A 24,383-nucleotide genomic window follows, 5' to 3' on the forward strand; every position below is an offset into this window, starting at 1 on the left:
CTGATCCTTGGTCCCCAAAGAAACACTTTGAAAATCAGTCTAGCCCATCACATTTCAGTTACAGGTCTGATTTCAATCAATATCCTCCAAACCAACCTTGGCAAAGAATGGAAAGGTTTAAGACTAATCCCCCTGTAACTTGTTCATATTGTAAACAGGTTGGCCATCACATTTCTAATTGCAGAAAGAGACTGACACCCTCATTCTCCAATAAGACACCAACTCTTGTAAGTAATATAAAATCAGATGATTCAAAATCCTCTATTCAGGATACACTACCAAAGAAGCCGGTATTGTCAAGTAATGTAGAACCCCCCTCATCAGATCATGATCCTTGTTTCAAACCATTTGTATCTTCAGGAACTATATCTCATAGTAGTAGTTCACAACAATATCCTATTTCCATACTCCGAGACACAGGAGCAAAGCAAAGTCTGATTTTAAATTCTGTCTTGCAGAATCTGGGTGAGTCATATACAGGTTATGATATATTGATAGAAGGAGTTGGAGGAATTGTAAAATGTCCATTACATAATGTTTTCTTGCGGTCTGATTTAACAACCGGAATGGTTAAAGTAGCAGTAGTAGACTCTCTTCCCATAGTAGGAATATCCTTATTGTTGGCCAATGACATCGCTGGAAGCAAAGTCATTTCTCCCTTAATAACAAATAACCCTAAGACCTCAGTAGAACCTTCAGATAACTTACAGTTGTTTCCCGCTTGTGCTGTAACCAGATCTCAGTACAAGAAATCTGAAGAGGACACCTATAATTTAGAATCCCTATTCTCCCAAACTGACCCATCTTCTTCTTCACCAGTTTCTCTATCTAGAGCAGAATTAATCAAAGAACAGAAGTCAGATCATTCTCTTAAAAATTTGTACGAGATTGTTTCTTCTCCAGAAGAAGTTGAAAATATGTCACGAGGTTTCTATATAGAAAACGGAGTCCTAATGCGAAAATGGAGAGCATCCACCGCAACCGCTGACCAGCCATGGCAAGTAAGGAATCAAATAGTCCTCCCTCTTGGTTTCAGGAATAATGTTCTAAGATTGGCTCATGATACTCCCTTAGCAGGTCACTTAGGGGTAAGAAAGACCTTGTTCAACATAACCCAACATTTCCATTGGCCCACGGTTGTCAAAGATGTTGCCCAATATTGTAAAACATGTCATACATGTCAACTTGTAGGTAAGCCCAACCAGAAAATTGTAGAAGCTCCACTCCATCCCATTCCTGTAATGGAAGAGCCATTTAAAAAAGTTCTTATTGACTGTGTAGGACCTTTACCTCCTTCAAGTAAAGGAAATCAGTACATTCTCACAATCATGTGTATGAGCACTCGTTTTCCAGAAGCAATTCCTTTGAAAAATATTAAAGCTCAAAACATAATCAGAGAAATGTTGAAATATTTCACTATGGTAGGATTTCCTAAGAACATTCAAAGTGATCAAGGAAGTAATTTTCTTTCCAACAAGTTTAGAGAAACTCTTGTAACACTAGGTATAAATCATGTAACTTCCTCCGCCTATCATCCTCAATCACAAGGTGCTCTAGAGCGCTTTCACCAAACGCTCAAGACAATGTTAAGAATCTTCTGTGCTGAGAACACTCGAAATTGGGAAGACGGACTCCCCTTTTTGTTGTTCGCCACCCGAACAACAATTCAAGAAAGCCTTGGATTCAGCCCGTCAGAATTAGTCTTCGGTCATGAAGTCCGTGGTCCCCTAAAGATACTTCATGAACAATGGATGAAAGAAGAACCACCTGTTCCTTCTTTGAAATACGTGTCCCAGGTCACCGAGAAGTTGTTAGAAGCTTGGAAGTTGGCAAGAGAGAACTTGACGAATGCTCAACGAGTAATGAAAGGTCGGTATGATAAAAATTCTAAACTTAGAACTTTCTCTCCAGGAGATCAAGTGTTACTTTATCTTCCCATACCAGGAGATCCATTGCAGGCTAAATACAAAGGACCCTATGAAGTCTTGTCCAGAGCCAGTGATCTCAACTACATAATCAAAACTCCAGACAGAAGAAAGAGTTCCCGTCTCTGTCACATAAATACCTTAAAACCTAATCATTCCCGAGATCCAATTCCAGCTTGCAGCTCTACCACAATAGAATCGGAAGAGCCTCCTGATAACCTGCCTAATCCTCCTGAGATTCCCTTGGAAAACTCTCAGATACTACAAAATCTTCAGATAAAAGTAGGACACTTATCTGAGAAACAAGGTAAAGACATTCTTTCTCTCTTAAGAAGTTTTCCAAAATTATTTCTAGATTCCCCAAGATTCACTTCTTTGATAGAACATGAAATAATTCTAGACTCGCCAAGGGCTATCAAACAAGCCCCTTATAGAGTCAATCCAAAAAAGAAGGAGTTCATAAAAGCAGAAATAAACACTCTGCTTCAACAGGGAATAATTGAACCCTCCAGTAGTCCTTGGGCATCTCCTTGCATTCTTGTCCCTAAATCTGACAATTCTTATCGCCTGTGCATTGACTATAGGAAAATCAATGCCCATACTAAGGCCGATGCTTTTCCTATCCCTAGGATAGATGATATCATAGACAGTCTAGGAACTGCCAAGTATTTATCCAAGTTGGATATGTTAAGGGGATACTATCAAATCCCTGTACACCCTCGCTCAAGAGAAGTTACCGCTTTCATTACGGAAGAGGGATTGTTCCAATTCAGAGCAATGCCATTTGGGCTTAAAAATGCCCCTGCCACTTACCAAAGAATGATAAGTAATCTTGTTGCAGGATTGCCAGGAGTAAAAACTTATCTAGATGATGTGATAATATTTAGTCAGTCTTGGACAGAACACATTGAACACCTAAATAATTTCTTTTATAGAGCAGACCAAGCAAACCTTACCATCAATTTGTCCAAATGTGATTTCGGACATACACAGGTCCCCTATTTGGGATTTAAAGTTGGAAATTCCCAAGTGTTTCCAATAGACGCCAAGATAAAAGCCATCAATGATGTACCAACACCCACTAATCGTAGAGAGGTACGTCGATTCCTCGGAATGAGTGGCTATTATCGCCGTTTTTGTCCAAATTTTTCAGATGTAGCAGAACCATTGACTGACCTGTTGAGAAAAGACCACGACTTCGTGTGGACACCTACCTGTGAGACGGCCTTCAAAAACCTGAAGTCCCTTCTCACTAACGCACCAGTTCTAAGGGCACCCGATTTCCAACGACCCTTTCTTCTGCAAGTCGACGCCAGCGACACCGGTATCGGTGCCGCCCTCTTGCAAGAACACAATGAAGTTCTTCACGCTATCGCCTACTACAGCAAGAAGCTGTCCCCTGCGCAGAAGAACTACTCAACAATTGAGAAGGAGACGCTCGCTTTGGTCCAGGCCCTTATCCACTTCGAAGTCTACCTGGGTTCCTCAACTACCATTCAAGTATATTCGGATCACAACCCCTTAAAGTTCCTACAGACTATGAAAAACAAGAATCCGAGACTTACACGTTGGAGTTTATTTCTCCAACCCTTTAATCTAACAATTCATCATATAAAAGGCGTCTTTAATGTTTTAGCCGACGTCCTTTCTAGAACATAGCTTTTCAACAGAAAGTGAAAAGCTTTCCCAAACGGTGGAGGTGTAACGTAATATTAGATATTACGTCATATGTGTAATTATGTTATAGAATTGTGTTCCTTTGTATTACATAACTATGTTCATATTTCTTGTCTATGTATGTATTGTAACAATGTTAAGCAGTAACGCCCGTCCACTATATGTAATCTTGCCTACGTGCGGAGAGGTGCGCACTCTTGTAGAACAAACAGACAAGCGAAATCCTGAATAGTTCGGAGCGCACAGATTTGACAGTTACTAAATAAATAGATTGTTCAAGCAAGTCGAGGGTCCTAAAACTACCCATGTTGACGTGTTAACTTACCCTCCTCCTCACCCGCACCCTTAACCGGAAGTATCCCGCTTCCGGTCCAATGGTATATAAGCGGTTGAAACCGCTCATTCCTTGTCATTTCCCACATATTGATCTCTTGATAAAAACTAGAAGGTTTAGATTCATGAGACGATTGGTGTGAAGTGATCACCCTTTTTGCCTACATTACGTGTCTGATATACATTGCATTACTTTACTTATATTTGTACTTATTACTTATTCTGATGCATGTTCCTGATCTCTTTGTACTTAGATAGTACCATATTGTATACTTATCTTGTGTTTCTTATTTGAACGATAAATTTCCATATTCTTATAATCATGTAACGGTCCCATTGACCCTACTGCCCATTCTCTTTTGTGTTGATTGCCTGTAAATATTTTCCATTAATAATTTCGTTTACTAGTTTTATCGCTAGTTTAATATTCCTTTCCTGGAATCTTCTTTGTTACCTTTACTTCTAGTCTTACGAATTATCTAGGCCCTGACCAGATAGTTCAGTCCTACAGTGGCTTCTAGAAGTGAGCTGGTTCTTAAGCACTTAGACATTATACGTAACGTCTCTTCACATACCAGCCGCCCGTAACAATATATATATATATACAGTATATATAGGTATGTATGTATGCATGTATGTATGTATGTAAGTATATACGTGTGCGTATCCCAAGCCCGGCTGATAAAGGCCCAGCTAGCTAGCCGGCGGTGTCAAAATTCTTTTGTTCGTGAAACTCCACGACGACCACCAGCCTCGGAATCCAGACGGCACTTTGGTAAACGAAGTCGGAAACGTAAAGGAAATTGTCACAAGACGCTCCACAAACTAAGACTTTCAATGATCAACATCGCAACATATAGAGACAAGGAAGAAGAAATCTTGGAGATGATGAAGGAAGGAAAGATGGAGTTCATAGGGATGGCAGAGACAAGACGCTGGGGAAAAGATGGAGGAAGAGACTTTGGGGGAGGGTATACCTTGTTGTAGTGTGGAAGAGAAAAGAGAGGGAGAAGGCACGGGGTAGCTATGCTAGTGAGACCAAGACTGGCACAGTATATTCGAGAGGTGAGGTTGATCAATGGTGAGGTTGATCACTGGTGGGTCACAACGCGTGGACCATAATGAACTCCCCCACTGGACCAGAGTCTCGCAGTGTGATCCACAGACGTAAACCTGGTAAGAGTTATGGGATGCAACACGACTAATTTGAGTCAAATTCATTCTCCTGAGGTTAATGAACAGTAGTGTATAAGTATGGGGGAACTTGAGAAAACACATTGAGCACCCGTTGTTATCGCACAACCAGAAAATAGAAATAGATAAATAGATGAATAGATTAATAAGGTTAGAATAAAATTAAATATATATATATATATATATATATATATATATATATATATATATATATGCAGAAATCACTTGAGCGCGTGACCGAGCGCTTTCGTATATAGGATAGACGAAAGCGCTCGGTCTCCTTTCTGTTATTTTCCTATTGTTTTTTCTCCATATATGTATATATTATATATATATATGTTGACTATATTATGACAAATAAAATTGAAGGTGAAAGAAGTTGACGAGGAGAAATGGGAGAATTTTACGCCATAACGTTTCGACTCGCAGGGTCTTGATCACAAAGCTAACAACTCAAACGTAACCGGATATTTTATACACGGACGGGTCATCTTATGGGACGCTTCGGAGAGCTTGTTATTTTATCTGCGTATTCTTTTATTATTAATAAGCTTGTGGCTTTTGCTAAACATATGAATCCTTCTCTATGGTTAATGTTGTTATTAGTGTTGATATATGCTGCCTCAATTGTCTTTCTTAGTTTCTTGGATGATCCTTTATTTAATACGGTTGTGTTGTTCCAGTCTGGAAGGTGACCATGTTTATCCACATGTATTACTATGGAGTTAGATGTCCTATGGATTTTACGTCATTTTTATGTTCATTTATCCTTTTATTAAGTCCGCGACCAGAGTCCCCAAAATATGAAGAGGGACAGCTTTTACACGGGATTTTATAAACAACGCTGTTTTCGTTAGTGGGATTATTGTCGCTACGTGTTACCAAATGTCCTACTTTGCTACCTGACGTCCTGGCTATTTCGATACCCGCTTTTAGGAGAAAAGTGTCTAGGTATGAATTAACATTAGAGTTTGGTACTGTGATATATCTGGTTTCATTATTACATTTATTATCATTCTTATTTTTATTTTTTATTTTATTTTTTTTTGTTTTTCATCTTTACTTTTGTTAATTATTTCTTTGGCTTTCTTTTTCAACCTACATAAGAGACCTTTTGGATATTTGAGTTTGATGAAAGTCTCAGTAATATGTTGTAATTCAAGATCTAGAAATTCTTTACTGCATATACGAAATGCTCTGAGGAAGAAACCCATTATAATACCTGTTTTAGTTCTGTCACCATGTCCTGAGTAGAAGTGTATATAGTCTTCCTTATTGGTGGGTTTGCGGTATACTGAAATTTTCACATTTTTATCTATTCTATGGATAATTGTGTCTAAGAAAGGTAATTTTCCGTTATTTTCATTTTCTGCAGTAAATTGTATATTTTCATTTACACTGTTTAATCTCCTGAGTTTGTTATTAATGTCTGTATCCTTAGGTAAAATTACGAGTATGTCATCAACATACCTAAACCATTTACTATTCCTACCTATTAGAGTCATGTATTCTTGTTTCGAGTATTTCCATGTATAAATTTGCTTACACTGCAGAAAGGGGATTACCCATGGCGAGGCCAGAATGTTGTCTGTATTCAATATTATCAAAAGTGAAAGGGCCAAATCCTACACAAAGAGAAATTAATTCGAGGTAATCTTTTTTGGGTACGGGTAGATCTTCATTTTTCAAATTATTTACTATTCGTTCAACAGCATTTAGAGCGCCTTTTATTGATACTCGAGTATACAAAGAGGTGACATCGTAGCTGGCTAGTTTCTTGTTATTGAAATCTAAAACTTTTAATCTGTTAATTAGAGAAGAGACACAGAGAAGAACACAGTAAGAAATTAGAGCGAAAATTAAAACAGTTATGCAAGATGATTATATACAGATACAAAGCTTACTTTTAGATACGGTTACGCTAGTCAACGGAATGGTAGGATCCCAACAGATTACATTGAATTTCGTTCAAGGTTGGAGTGTGAAGTTACGCTCCAACCTTGGACGAAGTCCAATTGAATCTTTGGAATCCAACCATTCCGTTGACTGTTGTAACTGTACCTTTAGACAAAATAACATGATAAAGAATACTGCCAATGTCACTGAACTAATAACAATGTAGGAATTTGGTCTAATATAAAACCAAAGGATTTTATTCAGCTGAGGGCTAGCCCAACGACGCCCAAGTAACTTGTGTCGATTTGTTGTCTTATGGCTCCTGCTGGCCTGCAACTAAAAGCTTCTTTTAGCCCAAGTGAAAATGCTCCAGCCTCGCGAGGCTTATTCGAAAAGTCCGAAATATCTTTCCAAAGAACAAAAGATCGTTTTTCGTGATTGTTTTCCTTGTGGTTTGCCCAATTATATCATCTTATTATGAAGCCCAATCATAAAGCCCAAAAAACTTGCACATCAAGACTTCAATGTCTTTTTTCGCACCGAGTCTGTCCATTTACTAAGCCCATTCAAAAAAGCCCATAATCAATCTTCAGAGCCTATAAGGTCTTTGTAATGACCTTTTAACATCAACTTTGGCTCGTCCATCGGAAGCCTGTTGGAAAAAGCCCATGATTTTCTCCTCGAGGACCGTATGGTCTCTTCAATGACCTTTTGGCCCTTTTTCTTAGCCCGTTTAAAAAAGGCCGTAAGTTCTTCAATGTCCATAAAGGTCTTGACAAAGACTTGTCGGGTGCCCGGGCCATGGCGTCGCGTCGTGTTGAAGGGACTTTGAGTCTTTGTCCGCAAGAGTTCGGGGGAGCGCCAGTCACTGCATGGCTTGCCAAGCCATTCATCGAAGGGACGTTCTTCGGTGGCGTCTTATCCCCAGGAGGGAGAGCTTTCTTCTGAGCCCAAAAGTAAAAATCTTCTTCCCCCAACTTCCTTCCTCTTCCGCGGGGCAAGACCACTCCTGGGCACAAGCTTCTTCACGACAGAGATTGATAGTGTAACAAAGAATGACAGTAGAATAGTAGTAGTAGTATAAGTATCATGATATATGTATGAATTATTATCATTGTTATTATTATTATTATTGTTATTATTATTATTATTATTATTATTATTATTATTTTCATTATTATTATTATTATTATAATTATTATTATTATTATTATTATTATTATTATTATTATTATTGTTGTTGTTGTTGTTGTTGTCATTGGTATTATTACTATCACACACAAGTGGACAAGATACAGGGATGACCCGTCATCCAGGAGGTGCCGAGATAAGAGGGAGGGAAGAGGGTAGGGGGGAGTGGAGTATGTAGTGGATGGAATGGGTGGGAGTGGTTTCTATGCCTTTGTCTTTTGGCTATCTCCCGTGTAAGAGGGAAAAAGCCTTTGGTATATATATATGTATATATATATATATATATATATATATATATGTATATATATATATATATATATATATATATATATATATATATATATATATATATATATATATATATATATATATATATATATATATATATAGATAGATAGATAGATAGACTTTATTTGGCAATAAATCAATGTACATGAAGTGCAAATAATGACAAGAACACATAGTTCGAAATAATAAATGTAAATTGCCGAGGATAACACAAAAAGCATGAACGCTTATTTCCATTGTGGTCCTCATCAGGTAATTTTTCTACATTAAATCACACGGACAAACATACATAGGGGGTTGAGGGGACCAGAGACACTCATGAGTAATACCAGTCAGTACACATATGACACGTTAACATTGTTATAGATTTGCTAATATTACTGAAATGTTTGTACACATAGGAACATTGAGTCCGAATATTTGAGCACCATCCAAAAGGAACCTTGCACTCAGCAAAGGAACAACAAAATAATGATAAACTGTAACTAAACAGTATGAGTGAGTACTATATAGGAGTAGTACCATTAATAATATATTGCATTTTTCTACATCTGTATCAACATGGATGAGTGAGCACTATATCAGAGTAGGACCATTACTGATATACTACAATATTCAACATCTGTAACAGCATGTAGTTATAGTGAATCCTACACTGCAGCTAGGGTTACCTATTAATTAAATCTAACATTTTACCTGAATCTCAGGACGGAGTGGGCAATTACTATGAGAAGTACATTATAACCTGAAGCACCAGAGGTAGGGTACAGGGGACCAGTACTCGAATGAGTAAAACAACAAGGAGAATGAGGAAAGAGGTCAGATCATAACTGTTCTCGGAACCTACCTGAGGCATATGGCATATTATGACTGGCAAAACAAAGGTGGAAACCAATTTGTAAACATCAATCATTGTTATGCTTAACTAAACTTCTGAAAAAAGGGGGGGAGGGGAGTTTAGAAACAGTTATGAGTGAACGCAGATATGGATGGTATTACTCATGGATTCAGGTATCCCTCACTAAGCTAGTAGTACACAAAGTCAAGGCTGTTCTCTGTCCATAGCTGAGACATATAGTAACCCTTGACTTTTTTCTTGAAGGTAACCTTGCTATTTGTCTTCTTAATGGACACAGGTAGTGAGTTCCATAGTTGAGCACCTGTGAAGTGAAAACTGTTTTTGGTGAAGGGACCTGCATGAGGTACGATAAGAGACTCTTGACTGTTCCGGGTTCGGTTCTCAGCCGATAATGTGAAATTACAGCTCACATATGAGGGAGCAGAATTATGAATGACATCGTAAACCTGGTTTAGTTTCAGCTGCTGGACACGATATTTTACTGGTAACATTCCTACCTTGCTAAATTCTTCAATACCAATATGACTACGTTGAGGTAGGTTTAGTATGAATCTAATTATCTTATTCTGTGTAACCTGTAGCCAGGACTGGTTTTTTCTGCTCAGACTACTGTACCAAGAGCTACAAGCGTAATCGAAGTGATGTTGTAACAGAGCTGAGACCAGAAGCTTCTTTGTTTCCAGATCAAAATTTCTGGCTTTTTCTGTACAAAAATTTGACTTTATGTGAACACTTGGAAACAATCTTATCTGTTATAGCATTCCCTGAGAGGGACTGATCTAAGGGTATTCCAAGATAGGTTACTTCTTGTTTTGACTCTAAGACATTAACCCCACATCTGACCTGTACATCGCTGCGTTTCCTGAGGTTGGGTTTGGATATATATATATATATATATATATATATATATATATATATATATATATATATATATATATATATATATATATGCAAAAATAATCACAATAACACGTGACTAAATAATATTGCAGAAACCACAGGGAAAAAAAATGTCTGAATACTAAACGTTTTCGTCTATTACGACATCCTCAGAGTACAAGAAAGAGACATAGAACACAATATTTATACAGAAATAAGAAAACTAGGGAAGGTTATAGTCACATAAAAGTTCCGTACAATATACATACACACACATTCATATATATATATATGTGTGTGTCTCTATTACCTTCGCTGTCTGCCTCCTCATCCTCCCTTCCGGCACCGCCTTCTTCGTTTCTTCCCTCTTCTTCTCCTCCTCCATCTTCTCCTTCTTTTGCTCCCTTTCCTCCTCCTCTTCTTTCTCCTCCTTCTCCTCCACCTTCTTCTTTTGCTCCCTTTCCTCCTCTTCGTCCTCCTCTTCTTTCTTCTTTTCCTCCTCCTCCTTCTTTTGTTCCTTTTCTCCTCCTCTTCCTCCTTTTTCCTCCTTTTCCTCTTCTTCCTCCTCCATCTCTTCCTTTTCCCTTCATCTCCCCTTTTTCCTCCTGTTTTCTCTCTTCCTTTTTTCCAATTCCCTCTCCTGGTTATCTTTCTCCGACTGTCCATCTTCTTTTACCTCCTCCTTTTCTCCCCTCCTCATTTTCCCCCTCTTACAATTCCTCCTCCTCCTCCTCCTTTTCCCCCTATTACAATTTACAATTCTTCTTCCTCCTCCTCCTCCCCCTCCTCCTCCTCTTCCCCCTCCTGTCCCCTTCCACCTCCTCCTCCCCCTTTTCCCCTTTTTATAGTTCCTCCTCCTATCTTTTCCCTTGGCCTTCCTCCTTGTCTCTCTCCTTCTCGTTATCTCCATCACCTCCCTTCTCACCCTCTTTAGTCTTCTTTCTCTGAGAAGAAGAAGAGACGTACTTCGGCGACGTCGCCGGCGGAATCGAACCCGAAGATCGAGTCATAGGTCTTGCCAAAGTCCACGAAAGCTTTACTTCACATGGGCTCCCCCGAAGTGTATAAGCTCGTGTATCGTTTCGAAGGGGACAGTCCAAGCTGGGCGTTGCGTTCGTTTCGCCAGCGCTTCTGTCCTCGGGGACAATGTCGTTGTGGAAAGTAGATGATGATCACCAGTGGGGATGAGTCTCTAACCGTAGAATTATAGGTGTCTCTGGTCCGTAGTGGCGTCGCTACAGTCCCCTATAACGGGGGGTTGTTCTGAACTGATTTAAGTGGATATGAGTCTCCGAACTTAAGATAATAGGTGACTTTGGTCGGTAAGGGTGTCAGTGAAGTCTCCTTAAAGCATTCGCTAACCACCACTAGTGTTTGGTGAGTGGCCTACAAGGGCGCTGAGGAACCCCAGTTGTGTGTGTGTAACCCTGTGGAAACCCCAAGGGCTGAGGAACCCCGGAAGAGGGGATCCTGGGCAGTCACTACAGGGACCGGAGGAGTTGTCGGGCCCTGCTGGCGGTCTGGTCGAAGTCATAATGCATGAGGTTGGTGTAGTCACAGAAGGGAAAGACCGGAGGACTATTCAACGTCCTTGGCTGGATGGATTATGACCCCAAGTCTGAGAGAGAGAGAGAGAGAGAGAGGAAAATAAGTGAGGAAATAGACCAAAAAGAAAGAAAAAATGCGATACTTGCGGTAACCTTCCAACAGGTTCTGACATGTCTGGCAACCAGACTTCGGAAACTTCGAACTGAAGAAGAAGAAAGAGGAGTTACGGCAGGGGTTGTCTTGAGCGTTCGAACAATTAATAAGTGTGTTTCCAGCCCCCGGCCTCAAGAAATGTGGTCCATCGGGAGACTGCAATGCCAGAAGGAGTTCCCGGGTTTCCGACCGTAATTCCGGAGGACAGGAATGCCAAAAGACGTCCTTATGTGTGGCCTAGCAGCGTAAGGCTAACATACACCAAGGTACATACAAACATAATCATATTTACATGCAGACATACATACATACATATGTGCATGCACATACCAGAAGGCTTATTCCCCCATACAAAGATGTAGCCTAACCAAGGCACACACACACACCCTTCAACCATACCAACACCCACCCCACATCCATTTGTATCTTAGCTTTTAGTGGATGAAGTGTCACCTCTACGGACTGCAAACTGCCTGCATGAAAAGCAATGCAGCAAGACACAGCACCTTCAAACCAGGGCCCGACAGCCGGGGCTGGTTTACCCACACAGCTTCATTTACATGGCAACCCTCCCCCCTCGTCCACAGAAGCAATCACAGAGCCGTCAAGAAGAAATCTCCCTTGGCTTTTCTCACCCATTCATGACCACTCTCCATTCATACCTATCTCTTCCCCTCTCCTTTCCCTGCTCGGCAGACATGCCCTTGTATCCACGGCCCTATTTCACCCTATCCATCTCATTGTCGGTCTTCCCCTAAGTCCATTCCATCCACCCCCGCCTTGTACACTCATTTTGTTAGTCTTTCTTCATTCTTTCCATATACCCTAGACATCTCCGTATTCTTTGGTCAACCCTATCTACCAGCCGTCTTTCCACCCCCGCTCTCTGCCTCACCTCTTCATTTCTCTCTCTATACATCTTCGGAATCCCCACCACACTCCTTAAATATTTGACCTTAAACACATTTTGATTCTTGTCTAAAAACCCACCATCCCGTTTCCTGTCAGTGAGAGACCCCTGTTATGGCAAAGCCCTGTCTTTTTTTTTTCCTAGGCCGATGTTGGGTCGCCTCCCCGCCTAGCCAGGACATTCGGGAACCGGTTCGGCAAGCACGCAGTGGGCCCGGGGAATCGAACACATGACCACCTGCTTATGAGTTAAAGAACTGTATTTGCTGGACTACCCGACTCATCCTTGAAATCCAAGTCTCTGCCCCATCCAGTGTCGTAGGAACATAAGAACATAAGAATGAAGGAGACTGCAAGAGACCATAAGGCCTACACTAGGCAGCTCCGTATCCATCACCACCTGTCATCACCATGGTGGGAAGAGTCGCCTTCCATTTGTACAGACTTCTCTTCGCGTTTCCCCCAGATACCTGCATGCCTTCTGCCACTTACGAGATCTTCGGCAGAGCGCTCCCAATCTTCGAAGTCTGCTGCTTGGCAGGCCCTCTTCGACAAAGAATTTTGGAGTCTGCCGCTCACGAGGTGGTTTCCCTCGTCAAAGAATCTTGGGAGTTCGCCGCTCACGAAGTCTGCTTCGGCATAGCGTCCGAGACGTTCAAAGTGTGCTGTTAGATCGCGTGGGCAAAGAGCTACTGGATGAATGAGGCACCAAACCCAAGAGGTTACATGTTGGGAACATCTTGCTAGGGTAGTGAACTAAAGGTTTATCCATTTACACACACACACACACACACACACACACACACACACACACACACACACACACACACACACACACACACACACACACACACACACACACACACACACACACACACACACACATACACACACACACACACACATACACACACGCACACGCACACATCCCCTGAAAGAACTTAAAACTAACCGAGGAAAAAAAAGATTATGCAGATCTCATAGTCTACACTGGTGGGTCACAACGCGTGGACCATAATGAACTCCCACAGTGGACCAGAGTCTCGCAGTGTGATCCACAGACGTAAACCTGGTAAGAGTTATTGGATGCAACACGACTAATTTGAGTGAAATTCAGTCATCTGAGGTTAATGAACAGCAGTGTATAAGTATGGGGGAACTTGAGAAAATAATTTGAGCACCCGTTGTTATCGCACAACCAGAAAAGAGAAATAAATCAATAGATGAATAAATTAATAAGATTAGAATAAAATTATATATATATATATATATATATATATATATATATATATATATGTATATATATGTGTGTGTGTGTGTGTGTATGCAGAAATCACTTAAGCGCGTGACCGAGCGCTTTCATATATAGGATAGACGAAAGCTCTCGGTCTCCTTTCTGTTATTTTCCTATTGTTTTTTCTGTATATATATAAATATATATATATATATATATATATATATATATATATATATATATATATATATATAACATAATTTTCTTTACTTTTCAAATGCATGAAAATTATATAAAAATTGATGGCCGTCCCGTACTGAATATAATCCTTGTCATCTTTTGTATTTATATGCATATATAGATTTGTCAATTTTAATGTGATCTGACAAGCGAAAATTGACTCGTTAGCTGCTAGATCAATTTCTTTGAGGTCAATAAAAATAATCTGGCGTTAGAACCCAGAACGAAATTAGAATTGAGAACCACAGGAATTGGTAGGGAAAGTTGCAGCAGCAATCGCCCTCAACCGCAAGCCTCAATTCTGAAGAGGATTTTTTTTTTTTATTCAGCTGAGGGCTAGCCGAACGACGCCCAAGTAACTTCTGTCGATTTGTTGTCTTATGGCTCCTGCTGGCCTGCAACTAAAAGCTTCTTTTAGCCCAAGTGAAAATGCTCCAGCCTCGCGAGGCTTATTCGAAAAGTCCGAAATTTCTTTCCAAAGAACAAAAGATGGTTTTTCGTGATCGTTTTCCTTGTGGTTTGCCCAATTATATCATCTTATTATGAAGCCCAATCATAAAGCCCAAAAAACTTGCACATCAAGATTTCAATGTCTTTTTTCGCACCGAGTCTGTCCATTTACTAAGCCCATTCAAAAAAGCCCATAATGAATCTTCAGAGCCTATAAGGTCTTTGTAATGACCTTTTGACATCAACTTTGGCTCGTACGTCGGAAGCCTGTTGGAAAAAGGCCATGATTTTCTCCTCGAGGACCGTATGGTCTCTTCAATGACCTTTTGGCCCTTTTTGTTAGCCCGTTTGAAAAAGCCCGTAAGTTCTTCAATGTCCATAAAGGTCTTGACAAAGATTTGTCGGGTGCCCGGGCCATGGCGTCGTGTTGAAGGGACTTTGAGTCTTTGTCCGCAAGAGTTCGGGGGAGCGCCAGTCACTGCATGGCTTGCCAAGCCATTCATCGAAGGGACGTTCTTCGGTGGCGTCTTATCCCCCAACTTCCTTCCTCTTCCGCGGGGCAAGACCACTCCTGGGCACAAGCTTCCTCACGACACAGATTGATAGTGTAACAAAGAATGACAGTAGAATAGTAGTAGTAGTAGTAAAAGTATCATTATATATGTATGAATTATTATCATTATTATTATTATTGTTATTATTATTATTATTATTATTATTATTATTTTCATTATTATTATTATTATTATTATTATTATTATTATTATTATCATAATTATTATTATTATTGTTGTTGTTGTTGGATTTGTTGTTGTTGTTGTTGTTGTCATTGGTATTATTACTATCACACACAAGTGGACAAGATACAGGGATGACCCGTCATCCAGGAGGTGCCGAGAGAAGAGGGAGGGAAGAGGGTAGGAGGGAGTGGAGTATGTAGTGGATGGAATAATGGGTGGGAGTGGTTTCTATGCCTTTGTCTTTTGGCTATCTCCCGTGTAAGAGGGAAAAAGCCTTTGGTATATATGTATGTATATATATATATATATATATATATATATATGTATGTATGTATGTATATATGTATATGTATGTATACATATTATATATATATATATATATATATATATATATATGTGTGTGTGTGTGTGTGTGTGTGTGTGTGTGTGCGTGTACATATATATATATATATATATATATATATATATATATATATATATATGTGTGTGTGTGTGTGTGTGTGTGTGTGCAAAAATAATCACAATAACACGTGACTAAATAATATTGCAGAAGCCACAGGGAAAATAAATTCGGAATACTAAACGTTTTCGTCTATTACGACATCCTCATAGTACAAGAAAGAGACATAGAACACAATATTTATACAGAAATAAGAAAACTAGGGAAGATTATAGTCACATAAATGTTCCGTACAATATACATACACACACATTCATATACAAATGGAACTAATAATAGTCATAATAAAACAATAAAACAGGAAATACAATGGAGCAAAACCATGTGGCCGAAACGTCCACAGGACATCTGGCACAATTAGGAGCCATGATACTGCTTTACTATCCTATTAATTATGAAATTATCCAGTTTAAATAAACCTAAACTCAAGTTGATATTGTTATCAAAATTGTTTTTTATAAAACTGGATTGAATGATGTTCCTTTCTAAAACAGAGTTACAAACAACAATTTTGCCAGCATTGTCCCAGTCAATATTATGGTTAGTGTCCCTTACATGGACAAAACCCCCCACTAGACATTTGGCCCGTCCTTATACTATATCTGTGTTGATTCATCCTAACATTTAATTCTTTACCACCAGTTTGGCCAATGTAACAGGAGCTACAGTGTTTACAAGGAATCCTATAGATACATCCTACAATGGCTTCTGCAATATACATATATATACAGTATATATACTGTATATATATATATATATATATATATATATATATATACAGTATATATTTTCACCTCCCTTGTAGTCACTGTCACCACCACTGTCAGACCTCTTCCTCTATTCTGTTAGTAGTCACTTAATTTCCCCTCACGTCTTTTCTTATAAGTTTTCCAGTCCTTTTTAAGCAGTGGGCCCCATGCCTAGTTTCCTTTAGTCTCACTAGTTTCCAAGTTCATTAGGCCCCATGCCTAGTTCTTGTCATGTACTTCAAATCAGTCCTGGGGTAAAGAAATTGGTACTTTTCTTCTTTCACTGTAATTTCACAGTCTTGGTACACTCAGGATCTCTCTCTCTCGTCTCCTTACACCGTCTCCCCGAGATCCCCGTATCCTACGCTTAGCTACCTTCGTCTGACGTCACTAATTTTTCTAATCCAATCTCCTCTGACTTAAATAAATGTCACTCCTTATGGGCGTGACTTTGAATTCATGCACCAATAGTCTTTTCCTCCTTTTCCACCTTTTCTCCAATCCGGAAAGCCGTTACAATGTCACTAGCAATATCGTTTACCTCAGCATTGTCAAACGAAGAATAACTTGCGCTTACAGTTTTGATTACATCAGCGATTATAAAGCAGTCACCTCCGTCGGTGTGTTAACATAGACATAACGTCGCCTTCAATGTTATCAAACAGTAGGCGTCGAGTCTGAACTCGTTGACTAATCTGATTTGCATTCGCTACCGGCCTCTTACAGGGCTCGGCAGCTACAGTTGGTCGTCCCGACCAATTTCTTATTTCCTCTTACAGGGCTTGCTAATATATTTCTAGAATAAGCTAATCTACCCTTGCGTAATTGTTATCAAGAATTAAGCTACCCTCCAAAATACATCATTCATGCAATAAATTGGGAATAATACATAAACATAAGTAAATGAAGGTCAATTAAGCAGACATATGGTGAATATAGTTAATGGGTTTTGACAGAGTCAACCTCCGGAATACAACAATGTCAATCGGTGCTGCCACCAACACTGAAAGCAAAGGTATGATAAGGATTGGTAGTATATGTAAATCATTTGAGGAAGATCTTGACAATGGTCTTCTCTTAATTTTCAAGGGAGGAGAGTTTTCAGGCAATGTGAAGTTGAAGGTTGAAATGTAGGTGTCATCAGTTAAATGCATTGTATTAAGGGTATTGGAAGTGGTGGAAATAGTGTCTGCATGCAATTCGCAGTTATCTTGAATAGAAACAAGTAATGAGATCCTTGTATGTTACAATGAGGGATTTGGTCTACCAAAATTCGTTGGTAATGACAATTGTTCATAACAGACACATTCCTAACCAGAGAATTCATGTGAAGCTTCTCGGAACACAAAAGATATCATGCTTTCTCTTAGATTGTCTACAGTAAGGATGTAATTGATTAAATAATTCACTATGAGCACTAACTTTTAGTTTTATCATCTTTTCAAAGATAATAGCAATTAATTTACCAAACACACTAATCTAGAGTTTGAGTGTCTCTTCTTGTTCAATATTCATATTTTCATATATTATTCTTCAACACACTTCATTTTCAAAGACAGTCGTATTACTTTAGAAATTATCTCAATACTCATGGGTGTACGCAGATGAGAGGTCCTTAAGGTTCCAAGTCTGACCACAGCAGATCCTAGGTTTTAGGTTTCCATGTATCTGCTTGACACCAAGTTCCAGTTGTTTCGGTCTCCCATCCCAAATACATACAAATGGTCAATACTATCTGTAAAATACATCAAGATTGATATTCAACTCATCAAGAATACAGTCAAAGGTTTCCTTATACTCTTCAGTGTTGTCAACATTGATACAAAGAGTATTACTATAATTATCTTGATAGATCTGCAAGCTAATTTTCCTTATGTCATCTAAATGTCCTATCAATTCTTCTCTTGATTCTAAATGTTTAAGTCTAAATTTGTTCCCACCTGCAGAATCAATTACCCTATATGGACCAGTGTACCTTGGTGAAAGTTTATTATTGGGTGAAGTTAGTTTGACCATTACTAAATCTCCAATTTTCAATTCTAGTTTATGAGATATTTTGGGTTGTTCCTTCATCTCTTGTGAATAGACCTGCATATGTTATCTAACTCTTTGGTGAATACTTTGAAGAGTATTTATCCTATTTGATATATAATCATCCATATTATATATGGGTTTCTGCTCTGCAGTCAACATTTCATATGGCAGAGTTTTGTCCTCTCCAAAAATTATAAAATGAGGTGTATCACCAGTTGCTACATTAATTTGATTGTTCAGGGTACACTTAACACAAGGAATCCAAGTATCCCAAGTTACACTATGAGGACTTATTAGGGTTCTAAGACATATAATTATCTTTTTGTTTAACCTTTCTACTACCCCGTTACCTTTGGGATGATTCACGAGTATATTGACTTTCTTGATGTGGAATACATTACATAGATTTTCCAAGATTTTGTTATTAAATTCAGTCCCATTATCTGAAACTAAGATATTAGGTGTAGTAAAATTACAGATTATCTGATCATAGATTACGGAAGTAATAGTTTCAGCTTTCTTATTGATTATGGGTTGTAATATACAGAATCTTGAAAAATAATCAATAGAACTAAAACAGGTATTATAATGGGTTTCTTCCTCAGAGCATTTCGTATATGCAGTAAAGAATTGCTAGATCCTGAATTACAACATATTACTGAGACTTTCATCAAACTCAAATATCAAAAAGGTCTCTTATATAGGTTGAAAAAGAAAGCCAAAGAAATAATTAACAAAAGTAAAGATGAAAATAAAAATAAGAATGATAATAAATGTAATAATGAAACCAGATATATCACAGTACCAAACTTTAATGTTAATTCATACCTAGACACTTTTTTCCTAAAAGCGGGCATCAAAATAGCCAGGACGTCAGGTAGCAAAGTAGGACATTTGGTAACACGTAGCGACAATAATCCCACTAACGAAAACAGCGTTGTTTATAAAATCCCGTGAAAAGGCTGTCCCTCTTCATATTTTGGTGAATCTGGTCGCGGACTTAATAAAAGGATAAATGAACATAAAAATGACGTAAAAGCCCATAGGACACCTAACTCCATAGTAATACATGTGGATAAACATGGTCACCTTCCAGACTGGAACAACACAACCGTATTAAATAAAGGATCATCCAAGAAACTAAGGAAGACAATTGAGGCAGCATATATCAACACTAATAACATTAACCATAGAGAAGGATTTATATGTTTAGCAAAAGCCACAAGCTTATTAATAATAAAAGAATACGCAGATAAAATAACAAGCTCTCCGAAGCGTCCCATAAGATGACCCGTCCGTGTATAAAATATCCGGTTACGTTTGAGTTGTTACCTTTGTGATCAAGACCCTGCGGGTCGAAACGTTAAGGAGTAAAATTCTCCCATTTCTCCTCGTCAACTTCTTTCACCTTCAATATATATATATATATATATATATATATATATATACACACATATATATATATATATATATATAAATATATATATATATATATATATATATATATATATATATATATATATATATATATATTATTTTAATGTAATCTGACAAGAGAAAATTGACTCGTTTGCTCCTAGATCAATTTCTTTGAGGTCAATAGAAATAATCTGGCGTTAGAAACCAGAACGAAATTAGAATTGAGAACCACAGGAATTGGTAGGGAAAGTTGCAGCATCATTCGCCCTCAACCGCAAGCCTCAATTCTGAAGCGGCAAATCACGGAGTCACCTTTTTTTTTTTGCTCATGCAAGATGATTATATACAGATACAAAGCTTACTTTTAGATACGGTTACGCTAGTCAACGGAATGGTAGGATCCCAACAGATTACATTGAATTTCGTTCAAGGTTGGAGTGTGAAGTTACGCTCCGACCTTGCACGAAGTCCAATTGAATCTTTGGAATCCGACCATTCCGTTGACTAGTGTAAGTGTACCTTTAGACAAAATAACATGATAAAGAATACTGCCAATGTCACTGAACTAATAACAATGTAGAAATTTGGTCTAATATAAAAACAAAGGATTTTATTCAGCTGAGGGCTTGCCCAACGACGCCCAAGTAACTTGTGTCGATTTGTTGTCTTATGGCTCCTGCTGGCCTGCAACTAAAAGCTTCTTTTAGCCCAAGTGAAAATGCTCCAGCCTCGCGAGGCTTATTCGAAAAGCCCGAAATTTCTTTCCAAAGAACAAAAGATCGTTTTTCGTGATCGTTTTCCTTGTGGTTTGCCCAATTATATCATCTTATTATGAAGCCCAATCATAAAGCCCAAAAAACTTGCACATCAAAACTTCAATGTCTTTTTTCGCACCGAGTCTGTCCATTTACTAAGCCCATTGAAAAAAGCCCATAATCAATCTTCAGAGCCTATAAGGTCTTTGTAATGACCTTTTGACATCAACTTTGGCTCGTACGTCGGAAGCCTGTTGGAAAAAGCCCATGATTTTCTCCTGGAGGACCGTATGGTCTCTTCAATGACCTTTTGTCCCTTTTTCTTGTCCCGTTTAAAAAAGGCCGTAAGTTCTTCAATATCCATAAAGGTCTTGACAAAGACTTGTCGGGTGCCCGGGCCATGGCGTCGTGTTGAAAGGACTTTGAGTCTTTGTCCGCAAGAGTTCGGGGGAGCGCCAGTCACTGCATGGCTTGCCAAGCCATTCATCGAAGGGACGTTCTTCGGTGGCGTCTTATCCCCCAACTTCCTTTCTCTTCCGCGGGGCAAGACCACTCCTGGGCACAAGCTTCCTCGCGACACAGATTGATAGTGTAACAAAGAATGACAGTAGAATAGTAGTAGTAGTATAAGTATCATTATATATGTATGAATTATTATTATTATTATTATTATTATTATTATTATTATTATTATTATTATTATTATTATTATTATTATTATTATTATTATTATTATTATTATTATTATTATTATCATTATTATTATTATTATTATTATCATTATGAGTATTGTTATTGCTGTTGTTGTTGTTGTTGTCATTGGTATTATTACTATCACACACAAGTGGACAAGATACAGGGATGACCCGTCATCCAGGAGTTGCCGAGATAAGAGGGAGGGAAGAGGGTAGGGGGGAGTGTAGTTTGTAGTGGATGGAATGGGTGGGAGTGGTTTCTATGCCTTTGTCTTTTGGCTATCTCCCGTGTAAGAGGGAAAAAAGCCTTTGGTATATATATATGTATATATATATATATGTATATATGTATGTATACATATATATATGTATATATGTATATATATATATATATATGTGTGTGTGTGTGTGTGTGTGTGTGTGTGTGTGTGTGTATGCAAAAATAATCACAATAACACATGACTAAATAATACTGCAGAAACCACAGGGAAAATAAAGTCGGAATACTAAACGTTTTCGTCTATTACGACATCCTCAGAGTACAAGAAAGAGACATAGAACACAATATTTATACAGAAATAAGAAAACTAGGGAAAGTTATAGTCACATAAAAGTTCCGTACAATATACATACACACACATTCATATATATATATGTGTGTGTCTCTATTACCTTCGCTGTCTGCCTCCTCATCCTTCCGCCACCGCCTTCTTCGTTTCTTCCTTCTTCTTCTCCTTCTTTTGCTCCTTTTCCTCCTCTTCTTCTTTCTCCTCCTTCTCCTCCACCTTCTTCTTTTGCTCCCTTTCCTCCTCTTCGTCCTCCTCTTCTTTCTTCTTCTCCTCCTCCTTCTTCTTTTGTTCCTTTTCTCCTCTTCTTCCTCCTTTTCCTCTTCTTCCTCCTCCATCTCTTCCCTTTCTCTTCATCTCCCCTTTTTCCTCCTGATTTCCCTGTTCCTTTTTTCCAATTCCCTCTCCTGGTTATCTTTCTCCGACTGTCCATCTTCTTTTACCTCCTCCTCTTCTCCCCTCCTCATTTTCCCCCTCTTACAATTTCTCCTCCTCCTCCTCCTCCTCCTTTTTCCTCTATTACAATTTACAATTCTTCTTCCTCCTCCTCCTCCCCCTCCTCCTCCTCCTCCTATCCCCTTCCACCTCCTCCTCCCCCTTTTCCCCTTCTTATAGTTCCTCCTCCTATCTTTTCCCTTGGTCTTCCTCCTTGTTTCTCTCCTTCTCGTTATCTACATGACCTCCCTTCTCTTTCTCTTTTGTCTTCTTTCTCTGAGAAGAAGAAGAGACGTACTTCGGCGACGTCGCCGGCGGGATCGAACCCGAAGACCCAGTCATAGGTCTTGCCAAAGTCCACGAAGGCTTTACTTCACATGGGCTCCCCCGAAGTGTATAAGCTCGTGTATCGTTTCGAAAGGGACAGTCCAAGCTGGGATTAAATAATATTGCTGTTTCTGCATTGTTTATCTTTTTGTTAAGAACTTCAATTTCTCTTGCTAATTTACGGTGTTGGACTGATAGTTTGCTGAGTAGCTGTCCGTATGAGGTTGCAACGTTTCGGTCTTCTCTGGAGACCATCTTCAGTCTAATTGTTTGGGTGTGTATGTGTGCGATGTTTATATACTATTTCATTTTTGATTGTTTGGATGGTGTCGTGTGAAGCGATCATCCTGATTGGCTGCATTTATTGAAGCAATTTATATAGCAGAATTAAAACCAACCATGAACATACACAGTATAGACCTCCAGATTCTCCCATCCCACAAGCGGACCTGACCTCACCTCTCCTAGTGATCCCTGATGACTACGTAGCAGCCAATCAGGATGATCGCTTCACACGACACCATCCAAACAATCAGAAATAAAATAGTATATAAACACCGCACACATACACACCCAAACAATTAGACTGAAGATGTTCTCCAGAGAAGACCGAAACGTTGTAACCTCATACGGACAGCTACTCAGCAAACTATCAGTCCAACACCGTAAATTAGCAAGAGAAATTGAAGTTCTTAACAAAAAGATAAACAATGCAGAAACAGCAATATTATTCAATCTCGTCTGTCAACAAGAGAATATATATATATATATATATATATATATATATATATATATATATATATATATATATATATATATATATATGCAAAAATAATCACAATAACACGTGACTAAATAATATTGCAGAAACCACAGGGAAAATAAAGTCTGAATACTAAACGTTTTCGTCTATTACGACATCCTCAGAGTACAAGAAAGAGACATAGAACACAATATTTATACAGAAATAAGAAAACTAGGGAAGGTTATAGTCACATAAAAGTTCCGTACAATATACATACACACACATTCATATATATATATATGTGTGTGTCTCTATTACCTTCGCTGTCTGCCTCCTCATCCTCCCTTCCGCCACCGCCTTCTTCGTTTCTTCCTTCTTCTTCTCCTCCTCCTCCATCTTCTCCTTCTTTTGCTCCCTTTCCTCCTCTTCTTCTTTCTCCTCCTCCACCTTCTTGTTTTGCTCCCTTTCCTCCTCTTCGTCCTCCTCCTTCTTCTTTTGTTCCTTTTCTCCTCTTCTTCCTCCTTTTCCTCCTTTTCCTCTTCTTCCTCCTCCATCTCTTCCCTTTCCCTTCATCTCCCCTTTTTCTTCCTGTTTTCCCTCTTCCTTTTTTCCAATTCCCTCTCCTGGTTATTTTTCTCCGACTGTCCATCTTCTTTTACCTCCTCTTTTTCTCCCCTCCTCA

This window comes from Oratosquilla oratoria, chromosome 4 (genome assembly GCF_046742065.1).
Source record: "Oratosquilla oratoria isolate Oo_2021 chromosome 4, ASM4674206v1, whole genome shotgun sequence".
NCBI classification, from domain to species: domain Eukaryota; kingdom Metazoa; phylum Arthropoda; class Malacostraca; order Stomatopoda; family Squillidae; genus Oratosquilla; species Oratosquilla oratoria.